The following is a 14204-nucleotide window of genomic DNA, read 5'->3' on the forward strand; positions in this document are numbered from 1 at the left end:
AAGAGAATGAAGAGGATGAAGAAGGAAGAGCTTCTTTGTCCAAAGAGCAGTGGACAAAGAAGAAAGAATACAGGAAACCAAGAAGATGCAAGATAAGAGGCCGAGCTGCACAGTACAGAGACTGCTGAGAGAGTGAATACCAGTGTGAGAGAGCGTCAAAGAGCATAAGAGATTAAATGAGGGTGAGTGATAATGAGTTTAATTTGCGAATATAAAAAACCCTGATTTTCATCTGAAACAAATGCACAGAAAACTGAATTTGTTGTCTAAAAACCAATAGCCCAAACAAAAAGAAAAATGTGTAAAATCTAGAATATTAAAAATCTAGAACACTTTCAAACTAATTAAACACATTTAGGCAATAAAGAAGACAATAATACAAGTAATAAATAAAAGTAATGGGCTGGATTGTGACCCATATATTTTATAGTAAAATAATAATAATTGTAACTGTAGTTAATGATTCAATTTCCAGGAAGATTTACTCAATCACTCATTAATGTTTATGTAATTATAACTCTCCGTGAACCTGACCCTGGCTATCCTTATTTGACCTTGCTGATCTCTGTGAACCTGTCCCTAGCTATCCTTATTTAACCTCACTGATATCTGTAAACCTGAAACTGTCTATCCATTTTCGACCTTTTTGACCTATAAACTTACATTTTTTCACACATTTTACTTCAGGTATGAATTAACATTGCCTAGTATATGTCACTGCCAAAAAAAACCTCAATATGTGTTCAGCATCATTTCATGAGTACAGTGATACCACCAATGCATGGGTTGTTTGGGAGGTAAAAGGCCATATTTAGGAAGTCACATTTTTTTGTAATTTCAACATCTGGTCAGTCTATGCCCATGTCCTATTTGGGACATCTGTGAACCTGACCAATTCGATTTACCTCATCAAATGATACATTTTTTTAAACTAGGCCCCCTATAGGCATTTCAAATGAATATATAGCTAATTTTAAGATTTGATCATAAAAATAAACTTTATATGTATGGTGACATCAGTGGGGTATTATTTTTATATGTTACCACATTCTCATATTTTTTTAACTTTTTAAATATATATTTATATAATATATATAAAAGATAGGCTCCTTTGACTTGCATGATTGATTGCAATACCTGTATTCAACCTGCAGGGCAGCTCAGAATTCTCAGGATGGTGCACATTGACGTTCAGTGGAACAATCAGACAGGGCCCCTGCTGCGGATTTCGGTGTTAAAGAATGCTTTTGACATCACCGCATTACAGCAACATACTTACATACATACTCTTACTTACTCTTTCACACTCTCATTTTCATTTACTCTCTCACTCTCTAAATGATTCCCTATCTTCCATGATGACCACTTCTACCAACCGCTTCCACATCTTCTTGTTCTTCATCTTCTCTCTTCTGCCTTCTGTCTTTCATCTTCTCACCTAATCTTTTATTTTCTTTGCTCTATCTTCAGGCACATCTCCACGTACATAACCTGGCATGAACTTCTGCCAAATGGCAGCGTTTCCAGTGACGTCCTCTCTCTTGATCCTCCAATCGGGGGAGATAGTATCACTGAAAGTGTCGCAATTTTGCCGTAAGTTGTTCATTGTGGTCTAATGCACCAAAGGGCAGCATTTACAGTGAAGGAAAACATTACTTGATCCACTACTGATTTTGTACGTTTGCCCACTGACAAAGACATGATCAGTCTATAATTTTTATTTTTATTTCAACAGTGAGAGGCAGAATAATCGCAAAAAAAATCCAGAATAACGCATTTCAAATAAATTATAAATTGATTTGCGTTTTGCTCAGTGAAATAAGTATTTGATCTCCTATCAATCAGCAAGATATCTGGTTCCCCGGTGTCTTTTATACAGGTAACGAGCTGAGATTATGAGCATGCTCTTAAAGGGAGTGCTCCTGATTTCAGTTTGTTACCTGTATAAAAGACACCTGTCCACAGAAGCAATCAATCAATCAGATTCCAAACTCTTCACCATGGCCAAGACCAAAGACCTGTCCAAGGATGTCAGGGACAAGATTGCAGACCTACACAAGGCTGGAATGGGCTACAAGACCATCGCCAAGCAGCTGTAAGAACAAATTCAGTATTTCTGATGGCAGTCCTGAGCACCACATATAGGAAAGAGAACACGTTTTTTTGCACACAAAAAGTAAAAGGAAATTAAAAAAAACATCACAGTGTCTCATTAGTGCCATAATAGTTTCACAAAGATTGTTTATTTCTAGAAAGGACTTTAAAGTTAGCACCTTGAGAGAGATGAGGAGATGTCATAAGCATTAGCCATCTCTTTATTTATTTATTTTTTCTTTCTTATATGTGGTTCTAACAATAGAAATGCAGGGTATACCTTAATCGAAAGAGAAGTCTGATTGCCATTTTGGGGTCAGGTAGGTAATCTCTTCTCTTCAAGCCAATGAATTAGTAATGTTTTAAGTGTGGTTTTATTTGTGTTTTTCAGTTTTAATACAGTAGAGACCTAGCACAAGTTGTATTTAATGGATTTGTGTCTTTTTTCTATTTGGTATAAACTTAAGGTATATGACTTTATATGACTTAAAGTAACTAATAAACAAGATTTAAAAGTTGCTGAATTATAAGACCAAATAAGTAACAACGGAATAAAAATCACAATTTTATTTACACAACTCTTTTGCTATATTCTATCAGATTTTTTTCCAGTGTAATGTTTTTGATAAATATTATTAATGAATATAATAATATTTAACCCCTTAACAACCAATGACGTGCCAGGCACATCACTCAAAAACAGTCACTTAATCACCTGCCTGGTAAGAGCTTAGAAAGAGATCTAAACTCTTAAACGGTATTGCTATATTGCCTCGATGTCCATACAGGTACTGCATTCAACCATGCAAGTCAATGGAGCCCAGCTTTCTAATCACAATGTGATTACCAAAATAGTTGTTTTGTTATGGAAAAAAATAAAAATAGTAAAAAAATTATGCAGTGATAATCCAGTTCCAACAAAGTAAAACAATATAAAAAATAAAGTTTTTTATGAACAAGTGCTAAAAATTAGCACTGTATCTTCCTAAAAATCCATGGAAAGAGTTAGGATACTGGTATTTCAAATACCCAAGGATGTCTACTTTTAAAAATGTACGGTTTGATAGAGTAAATTGCATTGGGCAGGTTCAAAAATGTCCCAAATAGGACATGGCAGGATGACCAGATGGTAAAATTTCAAATAGAAAAATGCACTGCTCACAAACGTGGCCTTTTAACCCTCCAAATAACTTGACAAACCTATGCATGGGTGGTATCACTGTACTCGGGGGATGTTGATGAACACATACTGAGGTGTTGTTTGACAGTGACATATACCAGGAACTATAAATTTGTTTGTGTTAATAAAAATATACCAAAAAATTACTACCACAAACTTTGGCAAAGGCTAGTGGTAGAATTTGCACATAGAAAGGTTTAAAATACCGGCATTTAGGATACATTGGGTTGCCTTGCGTTTAAAAATATATGGTTTCATGGGGTAAATTGAAGTGGTGTCCCAAATAGCAAATGGGGGCAGACTGATCAGATTTGGGAAAAAAAGGGTTTTGAAATAACACTACTTGTACTTACTGACCAATAACATAAAAACGTTGGGTTTTTCTAATCTTGCGACAAATAGTAGAATCTATTTAGCAGATTGTTTCATTAGCTTTTATAGATGAATAAAAAGTTTTTTCAAATAAAATTGAGAAAAAGTGCTTTTTTTTTTAAAAGTAAAGTAAATTAGATGATATGATCAAAAAATGGTATCTGAAGAAACCTTTCTTAAAAAACCCAATATATAACTTGTGTGGGTTCACTAAATCAGAGAGAAGAAAATTACAGGTAAAAACGAGTACCTCAAAGGTGTTAAAACAGCCTTGGTCATGAAGGGTACAAAAAGAGTAAAAAATCAGCCTGGTCCTTAAGGGGTTAAGTATTTAAAATAATTTCATTTATACTCTCTTTTGGTTTGAATGTATTGAATTTCAAAGTCATACATTTCACTGCATAAATGCAGAGTTTTCGATTCCTACCTTGACTGTTTATAAAGCACTTTGAAACTCTACCTTTAGGTTTTATGGCCTTTTAAGTTGTGTGTTTATCACCTGAGTAATGCAACTGACAACTTTGTATATTAATACTGACATGGCTAGTTGATATATACTGTAGTTCAGGAGTCTAATTTGCCCAAAGATCATAGCCTCCCTAGTCATTTTTCTTTCATCTCCGGCCCACACAGTAGAACAAAGTTCATTCATCATCCTACATGGTAAAACCTTGATGTGCCCACAACAAAGCAGCAATGGGAAAAAAACAGATGGAGAGAAAAAACGTGACTAAAATTAAAGCATTAATAAGCATGTTTGTTAGTTTAATCCTTTAGTGTCAATGTGTTGGTTGTTTGTTCATGACATATTCTACATACTCGTGAATGTAAGAGGTTAAGGTTGGATGGTCTGTTTTTCCTTTCCAAGACTAGTAGCAGAGGGATGCATCTGTCACACTGTTTAGCTATTTCAGTGCCTGCCAAAAGGATATCAAAAGATACATTTGTCAGCTTGGTCTGACATATCCCTGTAAAAATATGTTCTAATTAATTAACACATTTTGAAAGTGCCAAAAGGGTTCTATTTTTAGCACAAATTAATCTCTGTATATAGTATGTCAGAGGAAAAAGGATCACCTTCTATAAAATATTGATAAATCAACAATTATTAACACCTTAAGATATGTAATTTATATCAGCCATGTTACATGGAACAAATTTCATGATTTATCAGTATCCATAATCTAGTAAGCAAATAAGGGAGAGGTTAGAATGTTCAGCTCATTTGTTGACCCTAGTCAAAATAACCTTTCCTTTAACCAAATCAGGTATGTGGCTAGAGCATGATTGTGGTTTTTTTGGGGGGGTGACAAAAAGGGAGAGGCTTAATTGTAGCTCCTTATACTACTGTTTCTGTTCTACCCATTTCTACTACATTTCTATATTTCTCTTTCTGACACTGATTTTAAAGATAATAAAATACCCATTTTCCATCCATGAGCTTCCTACAAGGCATAGTTCTTGTGGCAGACACCAGAGAGCTTTGTGTCAAGAGACAATTGGAATATAAATCCAGGGCTACTTATTGAACCAAAACACACTTAGTGCACAATATTTTGTCCCGTCTAACACACTACAACATTTATAAAAATAACACAAAGTGTCCTACCATGCTATCTCTCCCTGACATGAAATCTGAGTAATCCACTGGAAAACTGTCCCACACTGTTGAAATTAAACAGCTAACAGCTACTCAAAAGTACTGTATTTTCCGGCATATAAGACGACTTTTTAACCCGTGAAAATCTAATCAAAAGTCGGGGGTCGTCTTAGATGCCGGGTACTGAAACTTACCGAGCTGGACTGGAGAATCACAAATCTCTAGGGGAGGGGAGAGCGGAGAAGCCGCCTCCCCTGGGCCGGTCTTCAGGGCCGCGCCGAGGTAGGTGCAAGATCAGCCCTGATCAGCGGGTGCCCGATGAGCAGGGCTGGTTGGGGAAATCAAGACCTCCCTCTAACTAGCCCAACATTAGGGAGCTCGATGTCTGGCAGGGTTAGGATACAGATCCCCCGCAGCCTTGCAGGGGACCTACATCCTACTCTCCGATACGCTCAGACAGCCTCCCCTGCAACACTTTCCACGGGGAAAGCACACCGAGCAGACATGCCGACAGCGGGGGTTTACGGTTTATATGTGTGTGAGGGCAGTGTATGTCTATACATGTGTGTGTGGACAGGCATATGTTAGGGAGAGCTGACCCACCCAATCCAAGCAGGCTTTGTATACAACAACCAGCCAATCACCAGTAAGGTACATCGCTTGCCGTGATTGGCTGGTTGTTGTATACTGGGTAGAGAGGTAGTCTTATATGGCGAGTATAGCCCAAACTCTATATTTTAACTGGAAAAGTTAGGGGGTCATCTTATATGCCCAGTCGTTTTATACGCCGGAAAATACAGTAGTTTTATTTAACCGGTCATTACACATTTGGTGACATTTTACTTGGTGCATTTACTCATCCTGGTCATGTGATAATTTAAACTATATTACATATTGCTTCATTCAAATGCGTTTTCATTGTATACGGTAGCGTTAGTTGAGTGTATCTAAACAATCCCTTAGCTTAATTTCTGTTGCACTTCACTGTCCCCTTGATAAATGGTACATATTTACTTAGTTCTTTTGATGCCATTATTTCTGATGAGAAAAGAAGTGTCTACTGTGAATGCATAAATTAAGAGGGACATTTATTCAATATGGCTATCACAAAAGTACCTTAATGATAAGCAGATCATTTTCATTATCTTATTGCATTAAAATTGTACTCCCTCACTGGTTCTTAACGTGGAAAATCTGGTTAATCCCAGGTATCTGAATTATCCATTAATATCCATTTCAATTGGAAACATTTAATTAGAAAGTATGTGTGTATGGTATTAATATTATGTAATCATTTTTACTATTTTACCATTCTATGTTTTTAGCTGCACTTATACTTGGTGGTATAACATACCTGCAGTATTTTTAAATATTACATTTTATACTAAATCGTTTATGCATTGTGTGGTGGATTTTAAATCAGAAAGATTGGCATCTAAATACCAAGTCACTAAGGAAATATTAAATCCATTAGGTATTTCCATCCCAACAGACTGCATATCAGTAGCCAAGTTCATCTGTGTGACATCCACCCACACTCCCACATATAGCAATATCTTTGTGTAAAGAAAATGAAGTCAATGTTATATCCCCTGTTACTTTGTTACATAATGTGGCAATCATTTTTAGTATTATTTGTTCTGCATTGTCAATGACAATAAATGGATGTCTGTGATAGAAAATAGTGATTTTAGTGGGACTATATGTCTTTATCAACAAACTTTACTTATAATGTAACTGAGGAATTATCCTTGCAGACATAATTTATTTGAAGCTCTGGAATCCATTTCATGTACAATCTGTAAAAGAACAGTCATTTATTTTACACTCAAAAGATGGCTGGAAATAGCAATAGCATTCAAAGCCTACCTATTGTAATCTGTTCATCTGGGAATGATTTATTGATTATTTGTATGTCTTTGAAAACATATAGGTATTAAACATATGATTATATATATATATATATATATATATATCAGTCCAAAATAATCACGCACTCACATGACTTTGCAAATAATAGGTAAACTAGGCAAATAGGTAATTTATTCACGGAACTATCTGTCCGCCCATTGGACCTATGCCAAAATAATATATATCATTGCATTGCCAAATGCAAGCGGTCCAAGTACTGCGAACACGCTAAATAAAAGTTAAAACAACCTTTACGCACTAGCGGTAAAATCCACATCTGTATAAAATGTATTACAGAGGAAGCAAGAAAGATATAAATTACATCTCTTCATTAAAACCACATGGAAAGACTGTATTCAAAGCTCAATTTTAAAACTTCAGAATCTTGCTCTGTTGTAGCACAATTTTCAACATGTTACCTCCTTGTGGTAATAATGGAATGTGATCAAAAGTTATAAATCATATACGTGACAATCTATGTCCTATCTGAAGGAAATGTTTGGCCACCGGCTTGTCAGATTTCCAATCTTGACAGTCATAATGGACCAACTATGTTCTCAAATGTGATCCCTTAGGGTCAAATCATTTTTTCCATACATATGCAAGTCCACAAGGGCATATGATCATGTAACTGACAAATTCAGTAGTACATGTGATCCTTATCATAAAGTCATGGTTAGATGAGCTTGGTGTGGAAGAACCTGACTGACCTGTACAAAGCCCTGACCTCAACCCCATCAAACACCTTTGTGATGAACCGGAATGGAGATTGTGAGCCAGACCTTCTTATCCAACATCAGTGCCTGACTCCACAATTGTTCTACTGGATTAATGGACACACATTTCCACAGAAACACTCCAAAATCTTATGAAAGCCTTCCTAGAAGATAATAAGCTGCAAAGGAGGGCAACCTTTTATAAATGTCTATTTATTTAGAATGCAATATGAATATTTGTGTAATGGTCAGGTGTCCCAATACATTTGTCCATATAATCTACCTTTGAATCAGACAGCTGATTTAAGAGTTCCTCCCTGTAGTGGGAATAGATCAACACTACCACTCTCCCGCCTTTATCAGCTGGATGAATCACAATGTTGGGGTCCCTAGATAAATGTTTTATTGCCACTATCTCATCCTTAGAAAGATTTGTTGCTTGTTCTTTATGCTCCATTAATGTTTGGGAAATCTAGGAATGTGGGATTGGTGAAATGCTCAGTGCCATATTGTTTGTATATGGATCAAACACACTTTTTTAATTTTAAAGGTGCAGAACTCGCCAAGTTTTTGGATAAATCCCTCTTCTGTCCAAAAAACTTCTTAAAATGTAAATTGTGATTAAACTTATATTGCCCAACCTCTAACCAATTAACACACTATAAAAAAAAAATCAATCATTAAAGATTTTTTTTAGCCCAAACACTGAGCAGTGTAAATCCCCAGACGTGAGTGACTGAAAGGGGGAAGATTCTATGCTGCCCCAGTGGTCCCTATGAACCATTGTTTTGGGGTCGACATTGAATGTCTTTTGTCATGAAGAGGCTAATCCATTTACTTTCCTTTTGAATTGTTTGTGCAGTCGCACAGAATAAGTAGTGAACACACTGTTGAATACTAAAACTGGCAATTAGTAGAGACCACATCCAACTTGTTTATACTAGAAAAATATACATGTCTGTAACATAAGAAAACTGTAGCGGGTTACTTACAAGCAGTGATTTAAATAATGCATTTGGCTTTATAGTAGAAGAAAATGGCTAAATGGGATTCACTAGATGTTTACTTATTTTGACAAACACAATCAGTGATCTGATTGTCTCTTTAAGAAGTACCTTTATCAGGTTCAGCTTGTTGTTTTTTTAAATAGTATGTATTTGTAAAATAAATGTACAAATGTAGACAGAGAAGAATACAAACAGAGAATGGTAAATTTGGCCATAAATACTAAAAATATATAATATGAAATAGAAAATGATGTTGATTCTCTGCAGTAAGTTTTTATTCTAAATAAATCCCACTACTCACTTTGCAGATCTATATTAATGCCACATTAGATATTTAGAACAGTTTTTAATCTGACATTTAATGAGTGTGTTGCAAATCACATTGTGCTCCCAGAGATCTGAGTCTTTAAATCATGTGGCAGCCAATGGGATACTAATTTCTGGTCTCTACCAAGGGTATAATATTCAAACAGAAGTCCTCCTTCATGATAGCTGAGGACACATTCATCAATTACAGATTATTTTTTTATTTTTTTATGTGAAATATTTAACTTTTTCAACTATAAAATTGCAAACCCTGTTTAAGTTATCTATCAATGTATGTGGATCCAGCAGCAAATGTTAAATGTCCTGGATTCAGAAGGCTTAGGGGTTGAAGTACATTAGCTAAAGGTGTAAATCTTTGTATGTAGGTGTTGTGGGCTAGTAGCAAATCTGGAAGACTAAATAAACAAGGCAGGTTCCTGATTGCTTTATATTTTGAGTAAGAAATTGTAAGTGAGTAGAGGATTACTACAAAAGTATAAACAACAAGTCAAAACATAGAAAAATCACTGTTTACTAAACACAACTAGTTGGTCGATATTTCTTACTTTGCAACATATATGATCTCAGATACAGATACAAGACCCTACATTTCTGGCATCATGAAACTGGCAGGCTCCTGAGGCTAGAATACTCATTAATGAGTTGCCATAGTTAAGGGATCTGGCCTAGGGGAAAAAAATTCATACACACAGAAACAATGTTTGCCTTTAATTTTTCAATTGAATAAATGCTTTTGGTTTGATGAAGAGAATATCTGTTCTTCTTTGGCTATCAGGGAAGGAAATATCAGTAAAATGGCACATTTCCGTAAAATATATATTATTTTACCAAATGGGTCTGAGGCCATTTTAGATTATGTCTTTCCACAGTCTTGGTTACGTTGAAATAAGTGAAAGAAACCAATGTTTTTAGAAAATAAAGGATCAGTTGCCAAGTGGTGGGACAGAATGCTTTTTTATCACCTCATGATTAATAGAAATTATGCTGAACAATTTATCATTGTTATATACAAATAAACTAGTTTCTCAGTATGACATAATGTGTTGACCTGTGTCCTATTTCTGCTAAAGTCAGTTGAAAAATATTAATTAGATTGGCCTAGTTGTAACCCATGTAGAGAGTTATGTATTGTAGCTGTCACATTTCTGAAGTAATTGTATATAAGCATGGTGCAATAAATGTATACTTTGTTACATGACTATATTAATTGAATTATCATTTTTTATAGATGTGTACAATTATTTTTCTGTGGCATCATATCATAAAATTCAACAGCTTAGGAGAATTTTTACCCCATGTTTGTTTTTTGTCATTTTTTTGTCAAGTAAAAATTTACATTTCTGATGCAATCAGCTATATTTATATTTTGGAAAACAACCTTCATTAAGCATCTTTTAAAGAAAAGTTTCCTCAATTTCTTTCATATCTTTTAATGTCATGGATTTCTTAAAATAGAAATTTTAATATTCTTATTTTTGATTTGTTAATGGTCAGTATGATTCATGTTTTTAAGCGCAAGGACAGTTTTTTTTATTGTGTGCGTGTATGCAGTGTTGCACTCTAGGGAAAGAATATCAAAATAAATAAATAAAGCTATAAATAAGAAATCAGCAGACTTTTCTGTCTAACTGTATTACTGTTGTTTGATGTATGTTTCTGCAGTATTATTAGTCACTCTGCTTAAATCAATGCAGCAATCGTTCCTCTATCTTATTGATTGTTTTAGGTGAACTCATAGAATGCGTGCTATAATAAACACTACAATTATCCTATTAATAGATGTAAACTGCTATTTAAATATATCTAGTCACATAACACACAAGTCTTATTTTCCTGGTTGTTTTAAAATGTACATAATGTGCATTAGTTTTGTTGCTCAACACATTTCTGATTAATACACACCTCTAATTGAAGCAACCTATAATAAGAAATAGTATGGTGTATATAGTAGTTATTATTTCACAAGGTCATACCTAATTCTGATTTAGTTATTTTTTTGGGTGGGCGAACATGTCTCCTACTGGGGCAAGGGCAAAGGGGCAAATGAGGGTATTCTGCCTTGTAAGGAGGACACAATGAAAATGTGACCTCTTAGCTATCATATGTATTAAAGTGTATGTGATGGCTTGAGTGCCCCTTTCAAGCCCTTGTGAAGGAAGTATCACAAATTAATAATGGTAGTGAGCCATTTTCACAAATTGTTAAAGGAAGTGAACGCTTTCCTTGTTACATCTTTCAGCCTAGATAAACTTTGCACTAAAATCACATATTATGCATCACACCAAATTATTGGTGTAACACAGTGTTAATACATGCTCATGGATATCTCCTTATCATATTTAGCTAAACAAAAGTGGTAGTTAGGGAGAATGCTAAATATTTAACATTTTGCAGTAAACTATGGGATTATATATACTGCACCTTATGATTACACATATTTTACACATTTTGCTCCTATTTTGGCCCAATAAATATGTACCACAATTCTAATGTCCGCTGTATGTTACAGCCTTATCTATATATTTATAGTAAAATTCCATGACATATTATACACTCACTGGCCACTTTATTAGGTACACCTGTTCAATTGCTTGTTCAAATAGCTTATCAGCCAATCATATGGCAGCAACTCAATAAATTGAGGCATGTAGACTTGGTCAAGACAACTTGCTGAAGTTCAAACTGAGCATCAGAATGGGGACGGAATGGGATTTATGTGACTTTGAACGTGGCATGGTTGTTGTGCCAGACAGGCTGGTCTGGGTATTTCAGAAACTGATGATCTACTGGGATTTTCATGCACAACCATCTCTAGGGTTTACAGAGAATGGTCCGAAAAAGAGAACATATCCAGTGACAGTAACTCAAATAACTACTTGTTACAACCAAGGCATGCAGAATACCATCTCTGAACGCGCAACACATCGAACCTTGAAGCAGATGGGCTACAGCAGAAGACCACACTGGGTGCCACTCCTGTCAGCTAAGAACAGGAAATTGAGGCTTTGCACAGGCTCACCAAAATTGGACAATAGAAGACTGGAAGAACATTGCCTGGTCTGAGGAGTCTCAATTCTAACTGTGACATTCAGATGACAGGGTCAGGATTTGGTGTATACAGCATTAAAGCATGGATCCATCCTGCCTTGTATCAACGTTTTAGGCTGGTGGTGGTGGTATGGTGTGGGGATATTTTCTTGGCATACTTTGGGCCCCTTAGTACCAATTGAGCATCATTTAAATCTTTGAGGAATGTTTCCAGCACCTTGTAGAAAGTGTGCCACGAAGAATGAAGGCAGTTCTGAAGGCAAAAGGGGGTCCAACCTGGTACTAGCAAAGTGTGCCTAATAACGTTGCCAGTGAGTGTATAACACAAACAAGTACGTATCTTTTGGGTCTGTTGAAATCTGTTACATTCTTTTTATCAGACACTGTATTTTGTTAACCTGTCTGCTAGATGTGTCTCATTCCATTAAAACTAAATATAACTGCTATTTAATTATCTTTGAGTACCTAAAATTAAGTAACTTTCTTATGAAGCATTTAATAGGCATTTAGCATGTTTCATTTGGAAATTTAATTAAGCAGCAACAGACGTTTTTAACAAATCACAAAGCATGCCCAGGCCTTCATAGGTGCATAATCTATTAATTCTACAATACTAGAAATATAGATAAATGCATGATCGTCACTCATCATAAATCATCAGCCACTGAAACGATGTATATTTAGCATGTATTTCTTATTATTTATCTAGTCAACACAGAATGAATATTACATACCTCCCAAATGTTCCTAATAATAAAATTCATAACACATTGTGTAAATAAACTACATTATTCTTCTACATTTCTTACTCGGTAACATAAATAACTATCTAGAATCATAAAGTCACATAAAAAGTCTTAGTAAAGACCTGCTATCTAGACACACCTAATTCCTAACCACCTCCCTTAAAATAAGTGTCCCTCTGGCCATTTAAAAAGTTTGGATGTATGACATGACCATATTGTGCCTAGAGAACATGAGGCAAATAAGCTAGTGATACCTTTAAGTGGATTATCTCTCACAGAGTTAGCATGCACAGGGCCAGTGTCTTCTAAGTGACATATGTGTGGCTGCGGTCTAGATACAGCTACAGTGTACGGCTACGTGTATCAAGCTTGCAGCCGCACACTGAAGAGCCAAATCTGCTACTGGAGCAACGTTTAAGGTAAATGTAGGGCTCTATTGGCCACTGGCCCACCAGAATTAGCCTAGTGACCTGTAGAATCCCATAAGCTTTCAAGAAGTCGGGGCTCTAAGTTCTTGAAAGCTTATATTACTTTGTTGTAAACTTCTTTGAATTTAATGTAATTAAGAAACCCTGCTGTGTTAAGAAAAAGTCTTGTGACTTCATATCATCTGCCATACCACTCTATAATGACTATTGTTCCTTGTAAGTAACATTTTTGTCAGTGAAGACCTGTCTTAGAAGATACTAACTCATCAGAAACTATAGTCCACCCTACGCCTAAATATGTCACAGAGTATGAATGTGTTTTCTATAGTACTATAGATGGTGCTGTGATTTATTCTAGCTTATATTGCATTAAACAGTGCAAACAAAGTACAGTCCTATATATCGAAAAACATTACAATTTTTATCAGCTTTAATTTCCTTTATTTATAAATATGTGTATTGGTTGTCAAGTGATAAATTAACAATTATACCATTTTATATAAATGAATGTTGTGATTTATTAAATACTCGTTTAAATAATCTGTACTTTAGAACTAATATTACACAGCCTTATATGCAGTAACTTGCACAAAAAAGGATGAGGGAATGAATGTTTGATGAATGAATATGAATGTGATAGCATGGATGTGTAAGTGGGGGGGCAGGGCACAGGGAGGCTGTAGGTTATGTGTATATATTGGCTGCTTGTGTATGATAGGAGTCTCATTGCTATATAATAAATATATATGATTACTAACAGCAATCACACTCCTAT

At 35.3% G+C, this 14204-nt stretch overlaps 1 protein-coding gene across 1 annotated transcript in view; it reads left to right on the top strand.

The window, feature by feature from the left end:
* Positions 1-14204, top strand: part of LOC149300413 (inactive N-acetylated-alpha-linked acidic dipeptidase-like protein 2) — a 294282-nt gene that overhangs the window by 258927 nt on the left and 21151 nt on the right. The gene's annotated exons all lie outside the window — the stretch shown is intronic.

Source organism: Sceloporus occidentalis, unplaced genomic scaffold (genome assembly GCF_023333645.1).
Source record: "Sceloporus occidentalis isolate IW3139 unplaced genomic scaffold, rSceOcc1.0.p SCAF_25, whole genome shotgun sequence".
Lineage (NCBI taxonomy): Eukaryota > Metazoa > Chordata > Lepidosauria > Squamata > Phrynosomatidae > Sceloporus > Sceloporus occidentalis.